At 41.4% G+C, this 24615-nt stretch overlaps 1 long non-coding RNA gene across 1 annotated transcript; it reads left to right on the plus strand.

The window, feature by feature from the left end:
* Nucleotides 1–20849: 20849 nt before the first annotated feature.
* LOC131244528 (uncharacterized) lies at nucleotides 20850–24067 on the plus strand. Its single transcript, XR_009170358.1, has 5 exons — nucleotides 20850–21228; nucleotides 21611–21694; nucleotides 23466–23525; nucleotides 23684–23738; nucleotides 23965–24067. It is a non-coding gene; the product is annotated as an uncharacterized LOC131244528 (long non-coding RNA).
* The last annotated feature ends 548 nt before the right edge of the window (nucleotides 24068–24615 follow it).

Raw genomic sequence — 24615 nt, forward strand, 5'->3', positions numbered from 1 at the left:
AGGAGGACCTCGCCCAAACGGCGAGCCATCGCCGGACGGTCCAGAGACCGGCGATGTCCTCGTCGGCTCGGCGAGCCCTCGCCGATCAGCGGGCCAGGCCGGGCGGGCAGGCTCGGGCTGACGAGTTTGTGGCCTAATGTGGCCCACCCTTCCACGGTTTGCTGATTAAAACCCCTCCTAAACCCTACTTCCTTCATAATTCACCCTCCCAAGCTCTCTTTTTCTCCAAGTTCCTCTTAAAACTCCACCAAATCTCTCCCAAATCTTATTCTTCCTCCATTTTCGTGCACACCCAACCAACCCATCTCAAAACCTCACCCCCCATTGCTGTTTACATTTCCTTTTCTTCTCATTTAGGCTCTCAAATCCTCCTTTGGGATCTCAAGTGTGTGGAAGCTTCACCATTCTTCCTATTCCTCTCTTTCTCTCATTTCCCATGACCCTCTTTGAGTTTATCATAGTCATATTTTCCATTTCTACCTTTCTTTCTTTAATGGGGAAGAAGAGAGCGCCTGTGGATGAAGTCAGGCCTAGCCGCCCAACTCGTGCACCGAGGCCGAGAGGTGCCGCCGCGAGCACGACCGCCGTTCGTGAATTCTAGACCAAGCGGGACCTTGATCCTCGAGCTCCCATTGGAAGAACCTTGTTGGCGGAGCTATCACATGGAGTTTATGAAGGTCGTAGGTCCTTTTTGAGGCTCATGTTGATCCGCGGCTATTTGGCGAGTTTCTGTTGTTGGAGCACCTGGAAGGGGCTGGTTGGTGTCCCTTGTTTGAGGGAGAGTATCACGCGAATGCAAGTACTGTTCGAGCTTTTTATGCCAACATTCGTGATCCTTCATTGGAGCCTCTGCAGTTTAAGATTCCTTGTGGTAGCGGTTGGGAGGTTACGGTCAATGTCGCTTTGATATCCCGACTCTTGAATGTGCCACTTGGTGAGGTGTATGCCAGTGAGAAGAATTTGAACAGTATGCGCGAGAGGGATCGTTGCACCCAGTTCTTGTGTGGTCGTCTGGTCGAGTGGCAGCCAAATCGAAGTCTTCTAGCTACCTACATGACGGATGATTTTCACTTGCTTCACCACATGTGTACGTTTAATGTATATCCAAGGTGGAGCAACCGCAGCGAGTGTATGCACCTGATGGTGGATTTTCTGTATCAGGTGGGGCAAGGAGTGAAGTTATGTGTGCCGACGTACATCTTGCGTCAGATTATCCTTATCGCTCATTCGACTAGGAGGACAGAATCGCTCCTATTTGGCTGACTTATCTGTAAGCTTGCACATGAGTTTGGCTATAGGCTTGGGGTAGAGAAGTCGGTTCCTGTTCGTCACATTAATCTGACGACCCTTAAGTAGATGGAGATTGGTCCTCGTCGACAGGCCTCAGAGAGTGAGGATGAGTCAGAGAGTGATGAGGATGAGAGTTATACTGAAGGTGGAGCTGAGATTGAAGAAGAAACAGAGCAGGACGAGGAAGAGGTTGAGGCACAAGATACGAGTGAGAGTTCTCCTCCTATGGCACCAGAGCAGAGCGCAGATCAGGCTGCCAGGGATGCCCGTATCACTCGGCTTGAGGAAGGGCAGGCTGTTCTACGCCAGGATATCATGGATCTTCGAGGCCTTGTGAAGCATAAGTTTAAGAAGGTGACTCGAACTCTGAAGTTTATCCTGTGTTGCTTGTAGGATAAGGGTACCCTGCCTCCATCTCCTGATTTCGACGAGTAGTAGTCGTTGTAGTCATCTTCTACTTTGTGTTGTTGTTTCTTTTTGTGTGTAGCCATTGTTGGCTTAGTAGTTGGAAGTTGTTTGTTGTTGTTTGAAGTTTTAGATGTTTAGTTCACATGCTTTCCCTGTCGTGATTCATGTAATGCTGCATTACTTGTATTGCGACAAATTTTGTTAAGTGGAATGCATGTTGCTTATTGTTGAAGTTGTGCTGTGAATGCTGTGTGGATGGATTATGTGGTCGTAGAATCTTACAGGTTGTATCCTCTGTTGAATGTAGGGTATGCCTCCTAAGGGTTTGAAGACTTCAGCCCGTCTCTCTTTGGTTGAGTCGCTTGCTAGGGGCCTCCCCTGCGCGATAGCCAGACGGATCTACAGTCGGGCCCGTCTCATGCTGGTGTTGGGCCGACACCTATGGCTCCTCCAGTCACGCCTTCGGTTCCTGAGCCGAGCCGTGCATCTTCGTCTGCTCCGCCTTCTGATAGGTTTGAGCAGATGATGCTGTTGATGCAACAGCAGCATCACCAGTAGTAGCAGCAGCAGTTCCTGTCTTCCATGGCTGGCATCTTTGCTTAGTCAGTGGGGGCGACTCCACCTGCTTCACCTATGCCCCCATCTGGGAGCGCTAGTGTGAGCAGCACTTTTGAGCGATTTCAGCGCTTACGACCTCCCACATTTACGGGTTCTCATAGACCCGAGGAGGCCGAGTATTGAATTGATCGCATCTCTAAGATGTTGAGACCGCTGCATTGTTCAGAGGTTGAGCAGGTTGAGCTTGCCTCCTTCATGTTTGAGAAGGAGGCCAGTCTATGGTGAGACAGTGTTCTTCGCACTATTGAGGAAGGATTTGAGTGGTCGTGGCAGGCGTTTGAGGCACGCTTCCACGAGAAGTATTTCCCGGTTACGTACCGACATGAGAAGGAGAGTGAGTTCCTTCACCTCCGCTAGGGAGGGCTGTCAGTGATGGAGTATGAGAACCGGTTCACTGAGCTAGGTTGGTATGTTCCTTTGATTCTGGGCGATCAGTCGATGAGGATGCGGCGCTTTTCTGAGGGATTGAGGCCTGAGATCCGATCAAAGATATGCTGTGGTAGCATTTCTTCCTATGCGGAGTTGGTGAGCATGTCCTTGCGAGTAGAGCAGGACGGGGACAGGTCATCCCGTATGCGAGCACCTATGGTTCCTAGGCCGCGACCTGACTTTCAGGGTGCACCTTCAGACCTGCTGTACCTAGCTTCAGGCCACCTCAGCAGCCCATGGTTCCTCCGCCGAATCGTCAGCAGCAGGCTCGAGTTCATGCGCTCTCAGCTGAAGCGCCTATGTCTGACTTGGTGCCGAGATCCTTCGAGGTTACAGCGCACATTGAAGGTAGTCCCATTTCTATGTTGGTGGATACAAGTTTCACTACCTCTCTTATATCATATGCGGTAGTTAGGCGTTTGAGTTTGAGCACTATTTCTATGAAGAAAGTGACGCTCACTACCGCTATGGGGATTTCCTCTGCTATGAACAAGCGTTGTATGGATTGTTTGGTTGATCTAGGGAGTGGATCGATTCGTGTTGATTTCTTTGTCGCACCTCTTTTTCATTACGATGTTATTATGGGTATGGATTGGCTCACAAGGATTCGAGCAGAGATTGATTATGAAGCAAGGTCGGTGACAATCCATGGACCTGAGGGCGAGATAGTTACTTTCCCAATTAAGGTCAGTTACCCTTTTCGTCTTGATTATTATACTTCTCTGTTAGAGAGTATGGCTGAATCGGCGTTTGAAAGCATGCCTGTAGTTCGGGAGTTTGAAGATGTGTTTGAGTCGATTCCTGGATTACCTCCTCAGCGTGAGATTGACTTTACTATCGATCTCATGCTTGGTGCGGCACCCATTTCTTTGCCCACCTATCGTATGCCTCCGAGTGAAATAGAGGAATTGAGGAAGCAGATAGATGGTTTGTTGGATTTGGGCTTTATTCGGCCTAGTGTGTCTCCTTGCGGAGCAACTATTTTGTTTGTGAAGAAGAAAGATGGTTCATTGCGATTATGTAATGATTATCGCAGGTTAAATCAGGTCATTTTGAAGAATAGGTATCCTTTGCCCAGGATAGATGATCTGTTTGATCAGTTGAAGGGGGCACGGTACTTTTCGAAGGTTGATCTGTAGTCAGGATATCACCAGTTGTGTGTCAAGAATGAGGACATGCAGAAGACCGTTTTCAGGACTAGCTTCGGTCACTATGAGTTCCTTGTGATGTCATTCGGTCTTATGAACGCACCGGCCGTGTTCATGGATTTGATGAACAGGGTGTTTCAGCCATTCTTATTTTGATTCGTCATTGTCTTTATCGATGACATCCTGATATATTCTGCGAGTTGGGAAGAGCACGAGGAGCACTTAAGAGCGGTTTTAGATACTCTCAGGAAGAATCAGCTTTTTCGCAGTTCAAGAAGTGTGATTTCTGGAAAGAGGAAGTCAAGTTCCTGGGACATGTGGTGTCCAAGGAAGGGATAACTGTCGATCTTGCCAAGGTAGCTGCAGTTCAGGACTGGAAGTAGCCTGGTTCATTTACTGAGGTGAGGAGCTTTCTGGGTCTAGCAGGCTATTATCGACGCTTCATACGAGACTTCTCGAAGATAGCCAGACCGTTGTCTTAGTTGACACGGAAGGATTTGAAGTTTGCTTGGAATGAGAGGGTGGAGGTAGCTTTTCAAGAGGTGAAGGACAAGTTGACGTCCGCCCCTGTGCTAGTATTGCCAGAGTAAGGGGTTAAGTATACGATATATACTGACGCCTCTCACGTTGGTCTGGGTTGTGTCCTTATGCAGAAGGACAGGATGATTGCTTATGCTTCGAGATAGTTGAGAAAACACGAAGAGAATTACCCTACTCACGACCTGGAGTTGGCAGCTGTCATTTTCGCATTAAATCTCTGGAGACATTACCTCTATGGAGAGGAGTTCGAGCTCTTTTGTGACCACAAGAGCCTTAAGTATATTTTCACGTAGCGTGACTTGAATATGAGGCAGCGCCGATGGATGGAAACATTGAAAGACTTTAAGTTCGATGTTTCTTACCATCCGGGCAAGGCGAACCTTGTGGCATATGCGTTGAGTTGCAAAAAGGCTATAGAGTTTGTGGCTCCGCTAATGATAGTAGAATGGGACATGTTGGAGTTTGTGTGAGACTTTGAGCAGAAGCTTATGGTGGAAGAACCGCATGAGGTTATCGCACACATTCATTTACAGCCCCTCATTGACGAGAAGATCGTTGCAGCTCAGGCAGATGATGAGCTTTTGGCGAAGATGAGAAAGCGGGTTGGTACAGATGAGAACTCCGACTGGAGTGTTAGTTCTGATGGGGGCCTACGATTTCATGGCCGGTTATGTGTCCCAGACATTCCTGACTTGAGATGGGAGGTTCTCGAGTTAGCCCATAGTTATAAGCTTGCAATGCATCCAGGTAGCACGAAGATGTATCAGGATATGAGAAGATCTTATTAGTGGGACAACATGAAGGTCCACATTGCTGAGTTTGTATCTCATTGTCTCACGTGCCAGTAGGTCAAGGCAGAGCATCGCCAACCTCCTGGGTTGCTTCAGCCCATGCCCATAGCAGAATGGAAGTGGGACTTCATCTCTATGGACTTTATTTCTGGTTTACCGAGAACGTGGAAGGTATATGACTCTATTTAGGTAATCGTCGACCGATTGACGAAGTCGGCTCACTTCTTACTTATCAGAGTCACAAACTCTACAGACGAGTTGGCTAGGCTGTATATCAAGGAGATTGTACGTTTGCATGGAGTTCCCTTGGAGATTGTGTCTGACAGAGATACGCGTTTCACATCTATCTTCTGGACTCGTATCCAAGAAGCGATGGGTGTGAAATTGAAGTTTAGCACCACATTTCATCCGCAGACAGATGGGCAGACGGAACGTGTGAATCAGATCCTGGAAGACATGTTGCGAGCTTGTGTTTTGGATTTCAAGGACAGTTGGGATGATTGTCTCCAGTATGCAGAGTTCGCGTATAATAACAGTTTCCAAGTGAGTATTGGCATGGCTCCCTATGAGGCGTTGTATGGTCGCCCATGCAGAGCACCGCATTGCTGGGCAGAAGTTGGCGAGCGTAGTTTGCTTGGCCCGAAATTGGTGCAGGTAACTTCAGAGAATGTTGACATTATTCGACGTCGACTTCTGATAGCCCAGAGTAGGCAGAAGAGTTATGCTGATACGAGGCGGCGACCGCTTGAGTTTGAGGTTGAAGACCATGTATTTCTCAAGGTCTCTCCTATGAAGGGAGTTCTGCGGTTCGGTAAGAAGGGAAAGCTTACGCCGAGATTTATTGATCCATTTCAAGTTCTAGATCGAGTGGGAGCGGTAGCATACCGCCTGGCTTTGCCCACACCTCTTGCGGGCGTGCATAATATATTTCATATTTTTATACTGAAGAAGTACATTCTTGATCCTTCGCATATTATCAGTTGGGAGCAGGTGCAGTTGAGCGAGGATGCCACATATATACTGTGACCGACGCGTATTCTAGACAGGAAGGAGCAGGTATTGCGTAGCAAGATCATCCCTCTTGTGAAGGTACTATGGACGCATCATAGTGAGGAAGAGGCTACTTGGGAATCTGAAGCTGAGGTTAGAAAGAGCTACCCTTAGATCCTTGAGGAATATGAGAAGGTATGAATTTCGAGGATGAAATTTTCTTTAAGGGGGGTAGATTGTAATGACCCAGAAAATTTTGTGCCAAGACCCGAGTACTACCTCTGCTTTCCTTAGTAGTTAATTGGGGTAATTAGCGCTAAACTCGATTGCTTGTGAAATTTGCATCATTCACTTTAAATTTGATCTGCATGATCAAAACCTGTAAAATCATTAGCGCTAGGTTACTCTGAAATCTGGGATTCATCGCTAAATCCAGTTGCTCTTGGGAATTTCTGGAAGCTTTGGATCGGACCTGGACCGCGCGTCATAAGTCCGATAGCAATGATCTTAAGCTGTATTGGTCACCATGTTGGACTTGGCCATCACCTCAAAAATCAAGTCCAGATGATGTTCTGGGTCAATTTGATTGAGTCCGGAGTGAAGAGTGTGAGAACGGTGAGAAATTAAATAAGATTTTATAAAATCTGAGTCATGTCGCTTGCGTGACGATTTTAAGCAATCTGACCGTTGGATTATGACCCAATTTCACCCTCTGATCAGGAAAGATGGCCCAGGCATATCCTTGTGCTTGTGGACCTGATCGAGTTTCGGTGACCGTTGAATTGAGTGTGGACCACCACAGCTGATCTGAAGATCCGATTGGTACGAAAACTCAGCCTGACCAAGATTCATGGTCAGTGAGCTTAAGCCCGACCTCTCGTGGAAAAAGGCCCACCGGAAGTGCTCCGTTTGATCGAGAGAAGCCCGTTTTGGTTATAACCTAAGTATACCTTGGCCCTGGGGTTATTTTCATCAATGTTAAGCCTATATATAGACCTTAAAACCCTAACTCTCTTTTCCATACGAATTTCCTAACCCTAGCTAAGAAAGAGAGAGGAAAAGAGAGAGAAACTGAGAGAGAAGTTGGTGAATCATCTTCGATTCTTTCCTGTTGCTCTTCATCCTTAAACCATCACTTTAGAATCATTATTCCGGCGATTCTAAGTTCCTTCTTGGGTAAGTTAACCTAACCCTAATCTGTTTTAGAGCTTAGAATAGTTTATGTGTTGTTGTAGCTCATTTCTATTCTTGTCTTAGGTTATCTAGTCGCCGTTGACGAAGACATATCGTCTGAATCAGTTCGGTGTTCTATTTTTGGTTTAAGGTGCAGATTGTAATTGTATAGGTTATAGTTTTCAAGGCTTTCAATGTTAGCTAATGATTTATTCTTGTTATGGATGAAATTTCACATGTCAAATGCTATGTTTATCTTGCGTTCCTGATATGTATGTGTTATATTGTGATTTGTGCATTCTATGTATATGTAGGAAGTACCGTATACGTATAAAATATGAACCTGTGTTTGCCATGATTAATTGTCGTATACTGATGCTGATTGTATGTGTGTCAACTCCTTGGTAAAAGGAATTGTCCAAATGCGTGTATTTCAACATTCGTCATGTATGTTGAACTATGTATTCTAAGTGTTTGTAGAAATTTCTGTATGATTTAAAGTGTGATTTGTTAACCTATTTGCGGGCGTTGCGAAGCAATTCTCAACACTCCTATTGATGTGTATGATTTCCTACATGCAAGTCATATTCCTAGTTGTTTAAGTTCCAGTATTACTTATGTGAGAATCCATGTTGAGTTGATGTTCTTCAAATGCTTACATACCACATGATTTGAGTTGTTGTTCCATTACTATTCTAAATTGTTGATATGAATATCTGTTGTAGTGGAATGAGTTTGGGACTATGGAATAGTCCAGGAAATCGGTAATCAACCTTGAGATTGTGGTCGAGGCTACTTTCGCCACAAAGGACGTAATTTGACGAACCCGAGTCGTATTAGAGTTGTTGGCAGTGGTTTGGCCACACGGAGTGTTTGCGCACTTTATGTCGTTCAACCCAACGTGCGCTCGTGCTAGTCGAGTTCGTCAAGTAACTTGATTGTCCGATGTATGTTCACCATGTATGGACGCTATTGTTTGAATCTAGGGTACCAAACTTACCAGTGCAAATCCTGTAAACCATTGTACCTTGATCCGCTAAGACTCATGAGCCGGACATGGTGGTATGGGACACCGTGGTCGAGCTGTCGGCCTACGCTGGGGTGATGAGCCTCCCCGTAGTGACCAGTGAGCAACCAAACTCGTGAGCCGATTATGGTGGTATGGGACACTATATTTGTGCTGTCGGCCTACATTGATTGGTGACGAGCCCTTTGTAGTGACCTCGAGTATACCTAGATACCGCATTGAGGAGACGAGCCTTATTGTAATAACGAAGGTATGATAGGCGTGCATTGATTGGTGACGAGCGCTTTGCAATGACCTAAAACCATATGATCGTATGAGATGATCTAGACTGACGACCCTAGAATGGATCACTTTTTGGACGTTGATATGAGGAAGGTACCTTAGCTTCCCAATCCTGCTGTATGAAAAGGACCAATAACAACTTGGTAATCATGTTCATGCACCGCATTTGCATGTGCCTGGAAGACGTGGCGCACTTTGAGGTGATGTCATGCGTAACATAAGATGAAGACACTGAGGGTATACACGTGAGAGCTCGTATCATTCTACATACATCCTTGCATTAACAAGAGTACTTAGGACATGTTTGATTGTTCTGCTTTATCATTACTGCTTGATTGAATTGATAACATGTTAACCTTTGCTTTATTGTTCCATTGAGTTGATCACTCACTCCCATGTTCTGGGGCGGTGTTAAACACCCACCAGACTCTGTCTTAGTTGTAGATGTTGATGAGACCTCTGAGGCAGAGCAGGAGATCGAGGATGATGAGGCTGCTTTCTCTTTTATGCAGTTTTCAGGCGGGTTCTAGTGACCCTTGTTCTGATGCGTGGGATTCTGGGATTTGTTTTGGGATTAAATGATGTAATTTGATACTTGTGATTTTGATAGTAACACTTGTAATACGACCTGGTATGTATATGTATTTCAGGGATTTGCACATGTACACATATATTTCTTTAAGTCTTCCGCTTGCGTTCTTCACTTATCCCTGAATTATATTTGCATTTTGGCTTAATCTATTCCATGTTTTATGCACTCATACAGACAACATACATCCATCATTCAATATGTTGCATAAGTGATGTTTTGAAACTCGGGAGTTGAGTTATGCTCGACCCCCGAATTTCAGGGCGTTACAATTTCATTCACCATCTCTTATAGCACTTTGTTTTTCCTTTCAACAACCATATTTTTTTTAGGCATCTTTGGAGCAGAAAATTCATGCGATATACCATGATCGCTACAGAACTTCTCAAAATTGCTATTTTTGAATTCCGATCCATGATCGCTTTGGATCTTAACAACATTCATTTCTTTTTTAGTCTGAATACGCTTGAGTATTCTTTTAGCTTCATCGAGAGTTTTAAAATTTTCTCTCATGAATGCAACCTAAGTAAACCTGGTAAAGTTATCCACAATTACCAAGAAATACTTCTTACCACCTCTACTCTCCATTCTGGTTGGTCCAATAAGATCCATGTGGAGAAGTTCAAGAGGTTTGGATGTAGCAGAGGAGTTCACTTTCTTGTGACTACTCCTTGTTTGTTTTCCAATTTGACATGCACCACATATTTTATCCATTTTCTTCAATTTGGGTAGACTTTTAACAAGATAGGCTTTGCTCAATCTATACAAATTTCAGTAGTTCACATATCAAAGGTGTTTGTGCCATAATTTGTTATCATCGGTTTGGACCATGTAACAAGATAATTTAGGTGAGCAAGATTCATTCATGATATAGCAATTATTAGATGTTCTACGACCATTTAATATCACACAACCTTTCTCATTTGAGATCTCGCATCGTTGATTTGTAAATTTAATACTATGTTTGTTATCGCAGATTTGAGATATGCTCAAAAGATTGTGCTTAAGTCCTTCTACAAATAAAACATTTTCAAAAGGAGGAAGGTTAGAAATATGAACCATACCTTGGCCAATTATCTTATAGTTTCTTCCATCACCAACAGTGATTGAGCCATGAGTCATTTCTTTGTAGTTGGTGAACAAATCTCTGTCACCTGTCATTGTCTTGAGCAACCACTGTCTAGGTACCACTTTGATGGACTCAAAGCCTTGAAGGCGGTGTGGGCAACCAAACAAGTAACCTTAGGAACCCATTTCATTATAGTTTTGGGTTTTAGAGCATTGTTGGTTTTTCTTCGCTTGAAATTATTATTAACTCTCATATTAGAGTTAGATTTGAGAAGCTCCTTGAGTAAGTCCACAATTTTTTTCAGCTAAAGGATTATAACATTATTTTCTAAAGCTGACATTATTAGTATTGACTTTAGAAACTTGAAAAGTTTTTACATTTTTAGAGTTGTTTTGATTATTATATTTCAAGCCCTTTCCTTTTGATTTAGAGGATTCTCCTTTGACAAATGTAGGAGATACATTCTTATTTTTTAGAGGCATGTATTTTTCATAGCACAGACCCGTTTCGTCTCTACATGTTCTAGATGTAGTTAATGACTTTTCAAGTTTAGGGTCTTCATGGGCATACCTCCATGTATCCTTTAAACTCAATAGGGAAGAAACTTCAAATTTTAGTTTCTCATTTTCTATTCTTAATTTTTCAAGTTCACATGTTTTGAAATTCAAATCACATTTTATTTTTTCAAAATAATTAGAAATATGAGATTTTTTTAAATCAAAGTTTTTAAATTCCTCTTTCAATTTCAGAAATTTCTCTTTTTGAAGTTTTAGCTTGACAGCAATCTTACAACTCTCCCTATATAGGGCATTATAGGCATGTTGAAGATCATCTTCATTATCATTGTCAGGGTCACTCCTTAGAGATTTAGATGTATCGCAACCATCAAAGGAGGTGACTCTTGTAAGAATCATTAAAGACTTGATTTCATTTGAAGTTTTGGGTTCATATTCATCTAACTCAGAAGAAGCTTCAGAGCTGGATGATTCATCCTATGTGGCTAACATGCCTTTTCGCTTTGACTTGTCCCTCTTCGAACACTTATTTGCCAAATGGCTATATTCATGGTAGTTGAAACACTGGCTATCTTTTAGAGATTTCCATGATTTAGATGTACACTTTTTCTTCTCAGAGGGTTTTTGAAAATCAACTCTTTTCTTACTTTTAAAAATCTTGTAAAACTTTTTCACAAGTAAAGCCATATTATCCTGAGTTTTCACAATCAGAATTAACATTACTATCATGAGAAATAGATTTGGATCATTTAAGAGCTATAGACTTACCTTTTGGACCTTTGAAATTTAACTCGTACGTTTGAAGTGAACCAACAAGTTCCTCAACCTTCATGTAATCTATGTCTCTAAGTTCCTGAATGGCAGTCACCTTGGAATTAAATCTCTCAGGAAGTGATCGCAGTATTTTTGCACAGACTTTGCTTTTTGAAATACCATCTCCAAGACCCCACATAGAGTTGACTATGTCATTTAGTTTCGTATAGAAGTCCATGAAAGACTCATTTTCTTCCATACAAATTTCCTCAAACCTAGTGGTGATGATCTGAACTTTAGACTTTTTGACAATAGATGTACCCTCGTGTGTCATTTCAAGAATGTCCCGGGCTTGTTTAGCAGTATCACAAGAAATGATTCTTTTGATTTCATCAGGTGATAGTGCACACGTTATTGTATTTAAAGCCTTAGCATTCGCACTGCTCTCATTTTTCTAAAGAGTAGTCCACATATAAAATGGTATTTCCTTTAGGGACTTGATTCCATCACTGCCTAGAACTTCAAAAATTGGTGGATTTCATCTAGTCACTGTGGCTTGCCATAAGCTTTCATCAATGGATTTCAGAAATATCCTCATCCTGGCTTTCTAATGAGCATAGTTGGAGTCATCAAACAGTGGTGGCCTACTAATAGATAGGCTATCAAAATTTGACATACTGAAAGCTCTAGATCGATAAGCTTAGGAAATAAATCAAATAAAATGAGCCACTTAGCTTTGATACCACTTAAAAGGGGCAAGCTCTCAGTACTAGAGGGGGGGGGGGGGGTGAGGTGAATAGGACTATGCTGAATAAAAAATAAATGCAGATAGCTGAAACAAATAACAACCTCAATTGCAATAGTATTGAGAGGTTGATACAAACGTTGTTCATAGGACAACTTTACACTAAAAACCAAAGTTTATGGTAGGACAACCTGATTTCTTGAACTTAGTAAGGATAAAAAACTCAAACTAATACAAGAAACAATTGAAACAAATCTAGTTATTACAACATTCATCACAAGTACATGAAATAAATACAAGCATTCACCACACATAAATCGCATACATCATCATCCACCAAACTAAGAATTATAGTGGTTCGGTGTGTACACCAATTGTTCTAAAACAGCCACACCTACTCCACTCCCAATAATCATAACCCATGTGATATTGGCTTTCACTATGAAAGAAGGTTTTCCAAGGTTAACCTTAAAACCTTTACAATTATGTTTTCAATGGGCTACCACAATTAAAAATCGCACGCTGAGATTTTTTGGCTATCTTAGTTAAAACCACAATAGAGATTTTCTAGCAATCTCAAAAACCAAAAGCTGTAAATCAAATACTTATCTGGAGATTCTCTTTTGATGTAGCCCGATAGAACTGCTTCTTTGAAGATGAAGATGTCCAATGTTCAATCACACAAATGGAAGGGTTCTAGGTCTAAATGAATTTTAAATTAATCCAACCTTAGGCTACTTTGATTCAATTTCTTGGATCTCAAAAGGGGTAGATCAGAATTTCCCTTTATCAAATCAGATTAAAGTAGCAAAAGATCAAGAAATTAGAAATAAAAAAGCTATAAAAAGAATCTTAAATTACCGTACAATAACTTGACAATCATGGGGACTTATCTCTCAGAGTGGTGGCTTGAATTAGCTTGGAATGAATGAAAAAAGTTGAGAAAAGTCCTCTATTTATAGGCTGAAAAATGGTTCCCTCGACTGGTCTAAGGTCAGCCTCGATTGGTCCTGGGAGCAACTAAATTTCAAAAATTCTGGCGCGATCAGATAAAACTGACCATCAACTGGTCAAGTGGCCTGATCGACCCATGACACTCGACTGGTCGAGTGGGGCTAAAAATGGTTGCTGGAGTTCGAGTTAAGCCCAGCTCGACAGGTCAAGCTAGTCTCCACAACCGGTCGAGCAGGGTGCTCGACTAGTTGAGGACCTACCAAAAAATTTTAAAAATTTGAATTTAAATCTGGACTGGTTGAGAAAAACCCTGGACTGGTTGAGCCAGAGCCTGGACTAGTCGAAGCAAAGCCTATAATAAGCACAATGACCCAAATTCAATGTGCAATATGAATGACCTAAACCTAAGGTCTTTCTAGGGTCATTTATACTTGATATATTGAACATTGAACTTGTAGCTTTGGTAGATTCGGTAGATATTCTTCTTGAAGAATCTGAAGCTTGAACTTGTATACTTGAAACTTGATCTTTTTTCTTGACTATGAAGTGTACTTAAACTTGATCTTGCATTTGAAGTAGCACTTAAACTTGGTTTGGAACTCGAACATGTACTTGAACTTGGTCTTGAACTTGAAGTTGATGTTGGACATGAAGTTGATGAAGATAGATAGTCTTCATGGCTTGTAACACATCTTCGTATGAAGGTTAACTTTCCATCACTCGAAGGTCACTTGAAGGTGAACTTTCCATCATGAAAAAGTCCATCATTCCAAAGTGGTTTGTCATTATAAAATTTGATAATACAGGGTGCTTAATATACAACATAGCACTTACAACACCCACCTCCATTCAGACTTAAATCCAACCATTAAGAGGATCTTCATCCGTAGATCGAGCCATCTGGCCCTCTAAGCATAGGCTAGTGGTTAGATCTCCACTTATACTGACTTTAGGACTCCTAGAACTAGTGAGGAGTAAGCCTGGGACACTTGCTTTGTTGGAACGCTAGATTCGACCATGGGAGTGCCAATAATGGGCATGTAGGACCCTATTAAAGAAGAATCAACAAGCCGTTCATTCATTGATTATTAGTAATATCGGACCCCTAGATCCACCATCCATTCAATATACAACTAACATGGAGTGGTCTAACACTTGAACACAACAATTGAATTATCTGATCTATATGGATAACATGGAGGTTCATCTAAGTTGGACTAGGAACCCTTATAGCTATTAAGATTGAACTAAGAAGCTATTTGACCATTGGATGGATGGAAATCATAGTATGAACCTAAAGACAAACGTTGTGTGACCCATCTGGTTAAAATCACATAAATTTAAAATAAATAGTGGCCCAAGGAGGCTTGCTAGTTATATGAACAATTTTGATCATAGGTGTGGACCATATTTCACCTCGAATTAATGATAACTAGCACGTAATGGCCATAATTCAGATGATATGGCCCACCTAAGTCATAGATCTGCTTCATTCTTCGGACTGGGCCATAATACGAGCCAATAAAATAGATGAACAGATAGGAGCACTTAAGGCAATGCACGTGCACATACCATGCACAGCCGAGGTGCACCGAAATGGCCACATGGTCAAACCACGTTTGATCTGATAGGAGAGGAATTTTCCTCTTGTTCTTTCATTTTCCCACCCGAGGCAGATTCGAACGAGTTCGCTCGCTGTGATAGATTGTGGCCCACCACCAATGATCAGATGGCCAATCTGAATCATCCATCATGTTCAGGAGCCACCTATGGCCAAACCCTGCCCACTTTCGATCGTAGGAGCACATGTTGATGCACACGAATTCCGTCGAGAATGGCACCATGTGCGACTATCTTTCCAAAAATGAAAATATTCATTTTCTTGTTACTTTCCATGTTGGCTATCCATGTGCGATAGCCTTCCGACATCCCATCCATCCATTTAGGATGATCTCAGCCCTCCATGCTAGGGCTTTCCTAGCTATGATTCAGACTTTCCTCTCACCACCGTCACCGCACATTGCACCAAAGCTTATTAAGTGGAATGCTGATAACCATCCATCTAGAGGGGTCCCATAGTGATCATGGGACCCATCCACACCGTCCAGGTGTTGCTGATCATCAAATCAACCATCTGATGATGACTGACCATTGATAGGATGGTCATCTTCCTCGTTTGAATAAGAAACCCATCAGCACGTAGTGGGACCCATTAGCTGATCTAGGACATGAGATAGGTGGCCAGAGAGCCAAAAAGTTATTTATGGAATTCGATTAGGATCATGCAGTGTGATCAATATAGGATCAGTTGTTAACCTCAACCCAGTTACAGGATTCACATGTGATTTAGATAGGAATGGTGTAATTATTCATGGATTAGAGACGGAAGCCTCTAGAAGAGATTTAGGAGCTTATAAATGTTCATTTTCCTTTAGGGCAACCCTTGTCCACATGAAAGAAAAAGAAAAAAGAAGAGAAGAAAGAGTAGAGAGGAGTGGAGCTTTGCCCACCATTACCGCACTAGCTTGGGTCGGGTCGATTCAATCTAAGCGCTGTTGGAAGTAGTAGAGGGAGAGAGTAAGAAAGGAAAGAGAGAAAGAGAAGTTGAGGGAGAAAATGGAGAGAAAGAGAGCATGAGAAATGGAGAGAAACACGAGAGAGAGGATAGTGCGGCTACTGCTGCCGCACCAAGTCGAGCCAGGGGCTATTGCACCAAGCCCCAGTCCAAGTCTGGGCTGAATCCAGGCCCTTGTTGGCTGTGAAATGAGGCTAGAATAGGGAGAGAGAGAGAGATAGAAAGAGGTGAGAGAGGGTGATGCCGCGCTCTTGATTTATAAGCTAAGGGGTGCCGCATCCAACCGCTGGAATGATTCCAGCATGACTCAGGCTCTGGTCTACTCCAATTCGGGTTGAAGATTCTAGTTAGGGTTCAAGCAAGAAAGAGAGAGAGAGTAAGGAAGAGGAGAGAAAGAGAGGAAGAGAGAGTTTGGATTTGAGTTGTAGGCTGACTTGTTGCCGAGTCAGCTGGGTTGAGTTGGGCGTGAGCCTAGCCTGGTCTAGCTGGAGTTCTAGTAGGGAGAGGGAAAAAGAAAGAGCGAGCAAAAGAAAAGAGAAGAAGAGAGATGTAGAGGAGGAGAGAGATTTGGGCAGTGGTTGCACCAACCGAGTTAACTCAGTTGAGTTGTCGGCCAAGTTCAGGCTTGGCTTGAGTTTGGGCCTTGTGAGTGTCTAGAGAGATTATAGGGAAAAATGAAAGAAAATAAGGGGGAGAGAGGTGGAGTTGCTGAGTCATGGTTGAGTCAACTAAGCCACTTACCAAGTTTTGTTACCGAGCGAGTTAAGTGCTTTAACTCGCTAAGCCGTGCCCAAGCTGCATCAAATAGACTACACCTCAAGGTGAGTTAAAGGCCTTGTAACTTTAGCCTTCCAATAGAATCTTAGTTATTAAATTCTTATTTGTGATGATTATTTTTTTCCCTCCTTGTCCTCGTCTAGTTTCTCAACTATGCTAGATCCATACTAGTGAAGGTGATCTGAGTTAGACCCATTACAAATAAAATTTGAGGTAAGGACTCACCCTTTGAGCTTCCCACTTAAATTCATCAATCTGGACATAGATGATGCCTCGATTTCTCTTATTGAGTTACTTACCTCGCTATTGAATATGCTAATTTGTTGTGCAAGTATTTCTTATGTTAAATGATAGACATCACTATTTCATTATTGTAAGCAAAATGATTTGATAATAACATGTTATCTTTAGTTTTACATTTGTTAATTAACTGTATCTTGTTGCTTGTGATTAAGTGATGGAATACATGGAACCTGTCATAAACTTACCATCTTGCAGTCCATATTTGACTTACTCAGCTTGGATCGTACATCTGCCTTTTATGGCTTGGATCGCACATTGCCTTACATGACTTGGATCGCACATTACCTTACATGGCTTGGATCACATATTTTCCCTTCATGGCTTTGACAGGACATTGGTGCCCTTTTGTGGCTTGTTGGTTATATTCACATATTTTGTTGATTTTTGGGTCATTATGCGGAGTTCGTCATGATTTTTGGGTGGAGTTTAAGTTCGCTTGTCGATTTTCTAGCCATCTTGCGAAGTTCATATATTTTTTGAATGACACCAGAGTTCCTATGTTGATTCTCTCTTCATCTTATGATGTTCAGTCGTATGGTGATTTTCGGGTGGAGCTGAAGTTCGCTTCTCAATTTTTTTATCTATCTTGTGGTGTTCATATATGATATGATTTTCGGGTGAAGTAGAGTTTTGTATGTTGGTTTTCTAGACATCTTGTGGTGTTCATTCGTACTGTGATTTCCAGGTAGAGCAGGAGTTCACTTATCGTCTTTCTAGCCATCTTGCGATGTTCACATAGGATATGATTTCCGGGTGGTCTAGAGTTTGTATGTTAATTCTCTCTTCATCTTACGGTGTTCAGTTGTACTGTGATTTCTGGGTGGAGCGGGAGTTTGCTTTTCAATTTTCTAGCTATCTTGCGGTGTTCAAATACGATATGAATTCTAGGTGAAGTAAACATTTGTATGTTGATTCTCTCTTCATCTTGCGGTGTTCAGTCGTATTGTGATTTTCGGGTGGAGCTAAAGTTCGCTTATCGATTTTCTAGCCTTCTTGCGGTGTTCACATATGATATGATTTTCGGGTGAAGTAGAAGTTTAAAGCTTGATTTTTTGTTCATCTTACGGAGTTCACTTGTCACGCCCCAAATTCAGAAATCAGATTTAAAGGAATCTCGATCGCCGAATCTGGTGCCGACAGCCTCCGTAGTACCCCATTCTCGGCTCATAGCATCCATACGCCAGGTTCCGATCTTGGGATCCTACAAGGAGGATTTTATTATTATTATTATTTTTATACATTTAACTCATAATAAGCATAACCATAAGATTACCTAATTCACAAAGGCAACATCATCATCACATATCTACTACTATAATCACTTGAGTACAATGTTAAAAGGGAAATACATAAATCGAAAATCAAGCTCCAGAAGACCGCTGCACGCTCCAAGCTCAACACTACTACAACCTAACATCACCTGTATGCATCTATCGTGCATAAGCTTATAGAAAGCTTAGAGGGTGGTGTAAGTGTGTGCACAAGGTAAGTGCCAAGTATTCAACGCAATGTCATAATCATACAATGTCGAAATAGGCGTAAGGTCATGAATCATATGTTATCAGAGTAAGCGAAAATACTAACAAGTCCATGAGTTAAGCAATATCAGAATGTGCAATACCGATCGACTATACAAATGAGGAACAATATCAGAATACACGATATAGATCAACTATATAAATGATGAGTCATATATCAGATGTCGTATCTAAACCATATAAATACAGAAACATAACAAATCCCAAAATGCTATATGCATGCGATGTAATGCAATATGCGATGCGAATGAAATGACCAAGCTGAAGTGTGAAGTCGGGATGATAGTACGTAGTATCGCAGGCTACGGGGTCCACCACAAGGGACTTCTATCCAAACTAGTCCCATACCTAAATTTGGATAGTCAGACTCAATGTGGTAAACTCTTGATCTCAGGTTAGTCACACGCCCAACTGAAATCCTGACCATTACGAAGGTACACGTAACAAATAATTGCACACCACCAGCCCGAGTGGATAGTGAATGAATGAATGAATGAGTATGCAACTCCTGCTCAATAAGTCCACATATCAGTACGGTTCCTCTCTGGGATTATCATCGGGGTTTAGTACACTCCAAATGGCACTGTCTCTCTCCCAGCAGCACAGTCCAAGTGAGCGTAAGAAACCTCACTATCCGCTTGACCAATACTCTGCCAATACCTATCCGGCACGTCGATAGCGGACCCGTTCATGAGCTAGTCAAACTCAGCCTAAAATGCCCCCTACCCTCGGGATGGTAAGGCCACACCCCCTCCCAACTGACCATGATACAGTGGCAGACGTGGCCTCCTGGTATTCGGCACTCATGTATCCAATCGGTCTCGACATTGGGGCATATCCTGGCCTCGGAGGTTTAGAGATTTTCACCCAGGGACATCTATGGGGCCCGTATGCTAGAACTAAACATTTCCGGTGTCCCATCTGGCCATCCACGATATGACTGTGGAGGCTATGGCCCTGATGTCGCTAGGGCACACAATGCAAGATGCATGAGTCATATAATACAGTCATGCATCAATCCTGTGCATACCATGCACTCATGTGAGATTACCTCCGCCTATCAGGGAGTCTCATAACAATCTGTCCAACGACATATGCAATGGTCAACCACATCTCATAACAAACATGCAGATGATGCGTATGAGCATGTATGATGATGCTATGCTGTCACATACTCATAATCGGTATCAACAACCGGCATCGACAATCGACCTCGACAATGTGGACATCTAACCAACATTGCCCCCAAGGAATGACTCTCATGGATCCTGACATATAGTGGACCCATGACCTCACACAAGGGCCAAATATACAACACCATGGGCCTCACTCAAGAGTTTAATATACGTCACGATGGACCTCTCACACAGGCCTAACATACATCACAATGGGCTCCATCACCTGGCCCTCAAATGCGCCATAATGGGCCTCATCACATGGGCCTCATATACATCATATTGGGCCTTAAACACGGGCAGAATACACATCATAACAGGCCTCAAATACGAGCCGCATATACATCACATTGGACCTCAAACACGGGTAGAATATACATCATAATCAGAATCCACAATCGGTCACAATGATTGGCCTCGATCGATAATCGGTCAATCAGCCACGACAATCATAATCGGCAATTGACCACGATAATCAGCCTCGATCGATAACCGATCAATCGGCCATGATAATCATAATCGGTAATCGGCCACGATGATCGGCCTCGATCGATAATCGGTCAATCAGCCATGACAATCATAATCGGTAATCGGCCATGATGATCGGCCTCGATCGATAATCGGTCAATCGGCCATGACAACACTACCAAAAAAAGGGGCAAAAGCTGCAAACTACATCAGTTTTTTACTACGGATATAAACCATAGCTAATATTGCTACGGTTTTAATCCGTAGCTAAAATGTTGCTTCACCATTCCTAATTAACGGTGGTGTAAGGGGCACTATAGGGCTTAAAAAAATATATATGTTATATCTAAGCAGTCCATCTATTTTGAAATATTATTTTAGGATAGGAAATAAAAACTCAGGTAGATCGAAGGCTCAAGTGGACCACATGGTAGGAAACATGGAGACTAAATCACATTTGCTTCCTATGGTGTGGTCCACTTGGGTGTTCAATCTACTTTAAGTTTGGTATCATCAACTAAAATAATTTGTTAAAATTAATGATCAGAATGGATGACCAAAATACATCATGGTGGACCCCACAGAGCTCTTGATAGGACCGTCCAGGTCCATCTCACGAAAGGACGCCCAAAATTGGGCGCGTGCTAAAAAATGGAGCCGCGCCCAATACTCTTATCTCTCTCTCTCTCTCTCTCTCTCTCTCTCTCTCCATTCCCTAATCCTCTGTCCCTCCATTCCCCGATCCTCTCTCTCCCTCCCGGTCTTTGCTCCATCTTCTCATTCTCCTCGCTCTCTCTCCAATGCATCTCCGCCCTCTCTATCTCTCTCTCCCACTCTCCTTCTCAACCCAAACCCAAACCCTCCTCTCCCAACATCCATGTCCTGGGGTGGCACTCTCTCCTCTGTCCGATTGATAGTCCAAGGCAAAAATCATGTCCAGAGATCGGGAAAGGCCCGAAGCTCCGCAGGTGCGAGGTGCGTGTAGTGGTATTTCCGTAGTTCTTATTCTGGGTGTGTCATTTTTCGATGGAAATTAGGGTTTCGAGGGAGTGATCGGCGGTAAAAAATCAGGTATATTGTTCTTCCTTCATTTCCTTTCTTGTAATCTATGTTGAATTGAGATTTGATCGGAATTAGGTTTATCTTTGTTAAATTCCTTGTTCTGCTTTTTGAAATGTTGATTTATGGTTTTAGTGGAGAGATCATTGATTGTAGAAATGAGTCCTTTTTGGTTATGAGATCATTAAGGATAGAAGCTTCTTCAATGATCTGATTTGCATGATTTTTGGTTCTTATATTTACAATAATGATGCCAACTGTGGTAGCATTGATGATGCCTTGAGGCTATTTGGTAAAATGCCTGAGAGAAGGTATTTATAGCTTTTCCACAGCTTCTGAAGTACTCAAGCTCACGGGCTAATGTTTGTTTCTTTTAACTTTAAATATTGGACAGGTAAATGACAGTAAGTTCATGCAAGAGTATAAAAAAGTGTCATTTCTTCCCCATTTGTGGTAAGCTCCAATAAGAACATGCAGGGTCAGATTTACTTTTCAGGTTATTGTACAAACCTAATTAGTATATCAAATATAAATGGTTCAAGAAGCTTCGTTGCATGACTGACAAACCTAAAGTCTGCTTATGTTAGAATTCTAAGCTTCCCTGGAAAAATGAGAATGCCTATGCTTCTTCCTATAAATAATCTAGTTAATGACTGAACTTTACTTTTTAAACTAAAAAAATGGATTAAAGAAGCTCAGGCTATTCAACTATGAATGTTTTACTCCTTGCTCAATCTTAGATATGATGGTTGACTAATTGGTGTTCTAACATTTGCAAGGTAAGTTGTTGTTCATGGATATTACTACGTTAATGTGTGGTTTATTAGTATTCATGTGTAATTCTTATGGGCCATGCCTGATATCTGTTGTTTCGGGGCCATCTATCTTACCCAAGGCCATGGTTTATGGTTGAGTTTAGAAGTTAGGAACTCAAGAAAAGGTGCAGGAAGGCAATTATTTATGATTCCATAGAAATGGAGAAATAAAAAACTTTTCCTTATTCTTCCTTCCCCTGTTGTTGCAGGAATTGGTCAAATGAGATCTGACATTGCTTATGGTTCTATTTTGAAATATAAAATATCTTAAAAAATGATATTTTTGGACGTTTTTAAGTTCCCTCTCTTAAATTATAGAATAAATGGCTTGAATTATTCAGGATGTTTTCTGAATTAAGAATAGTCCACAATTTAAAAATTGATGAATCTGGCATCATTGTTTGTTTTGGAGCCAATTTCTTATAGAGAACCCAACCATAACCATCTTTGTCATATGATGTATTAAACAAAAGTGCTAACTTCTGTAACTCAATCAGATCAATCAGAAATTGTGCCTATTTTTATTCAATGTATCTTCTTCCAGAAGTTGCACCTGTATGTGGGAAGGTTCTCTTTTTCTGTTTGTAACATTATTTTGATGTGATCATTTCTATATGTATATTTACTTTTGGAAATTCAATTATGAATTTTTAAACCATGAAATAAAAGATAATAGAATTTCAAGCGGGCAATAGAGAATTACATTATTCAAAAAGTTGGGAGCTCACTACTTGAGTATTATTGCAATGAAGAAAATGAGTGTATAGAGAGGCGTTCCTCATGTGACTGAAGTGGAAACAAACTACATAACCATTATAAATAACAAGCCCACAAATAAAATGATACAACCAGACCACCACCTTACACTGGACCCTGGATACATACCAAGCATAACAACAACCATCCAAATCGCCAACTCAGACTAACCATAAAGCATACCATTTTGTAGCAGGAAGACATCAAAAGCTGGTTTTTACACACTCATCTGTAATAAAATTCTTCTCACTGCATAACATTAAGAAACTTCTGCAGAATCTAGAGAAACAAATTACACCAACATCTCCAAATAGGTATCTTCACATACAATCTTTTGAAAACAAAGGACACAAATTAAATTATCTCCTTATTGTACAAATAGGAAAATTTTCTATCTAACCAAACAAGAACCCATACAACAAGCCAAATGGAGCCTAAGCCCCTTTTTAACTTCGCCAATGCAACTCCTTGCATTGCCGTTCCCAAGCCCGGGTAAAGGAGGAGGGAGAATGGGCATCAAGGTGAGTTGTGTACTTTTCATTCCTTTTCCGAGAGACATTTTTAAAATGCTTGATGGTTAATTTCAAGAGTTTTCTTATAAAACGTATTAGTAATGACTTCTTCTACTACCATCTGAGGACCTCAAAGGCCCAACTAACTTGAGATTCTTATATGTAGGCTGATGTATTTTCAGCCTCACAGATCAATGTTTCCATTGCAAGGTTCAACATTGAAATGGTAAAGTTTTTAACTATTCATTTTATCTTTGTTTTTTTCCTGTTCTTCATAAATAATTTGATGTCTTAGCCTCCTGTCATTACTAGTTAGTTTTGTCACTATTTGTACATATGTCAATCTCATGAGTCTTACTTTTTGTAATTTTCTTACCCTTGTAGTGATTATCAGAAGCAGTGGGCCATCATTGAAAGATTACCCTTGTAGTGAGTCTAGGTACATGTTTTCTTCCCTTCTGTTGGTATTTTCTTCTACCTTTACATTTGAAGACTCGCCTGAGTCTTTGTTTGGCTTGACTTGATATTTAAGAAATGGCTTAAGTGACATTGTAGTGCAATATGTTTCTATGATCTAGGTCTTCTCAGTTTTTTTGAAAATCTGCCATCTTTATGTTTTTTTTTTCGCCTGATTCTATCTTCTGCTGATTGTATTAAAATGCAAGATGGGAGAGGACAAGGATCTTTTAGTTATGACGAACGTGGATTTGCAAAAGCTGTTCCCAGGCAAGAAGGTAAGAGAATAATACACCCAGGTGAACTTGAATCGTATGCATGACATGTCACGTATCACAACATTGGCAACATGTCCATCTAATTTAAGACCTGTGCTGTAAACGCATTTTGGCTGAAAAGATACTTGCTATCACATTGACTGAAAAGATATTGAGAGCTTTTTTTTTTTTTTTTCAAGCAGATACTTTCTTTCACATTGACTGAAAAGATATTAAGAGCTTTTTTTTTTCTTGTTGAATTTGTGCCAAGGGAGTTCCACTTCCTTTGTTTTTTATGGGGTGCATTTGCGTAGGAAATACTTCTAATGTTAGATTGATGAGATAAATAAAGGAATGACAACTAAGTGCTACCTTCATTTAATCCCTTAACTGTTGTACCTAGGGGACATCTACCTCTGATGTTAGATTAACTGGTAGAGTATGAGGCCCTTGAAGGTCTCTAGCTACAATAGTCCTTGTAAGTTACAAAGACAAAATCATCAGTTTTATAAAAAAAAAAATTTCTTTCTTTCTTTATATGGGTGAGGAGATAAAAAGCCAATCATCTAAACTGCCAATCTACCATTCAAAATTATCAAAGAG

This window comes from Magnolia sinica, chromosome 4, assembly GCF_029962835.1.
Source record: "Magnolia sinica isolate HGM2019 chromosome 4, MsV1, whole genome shotgun sequence".
Classification (NCBI taxonomy): domain Eukaryota; kingdom Viridiplantae; phylum Streptophyta; class Magnoliopsida; order Magnoliales; family Magnoliaceae; genus Magnolia; species Magnolia sinica.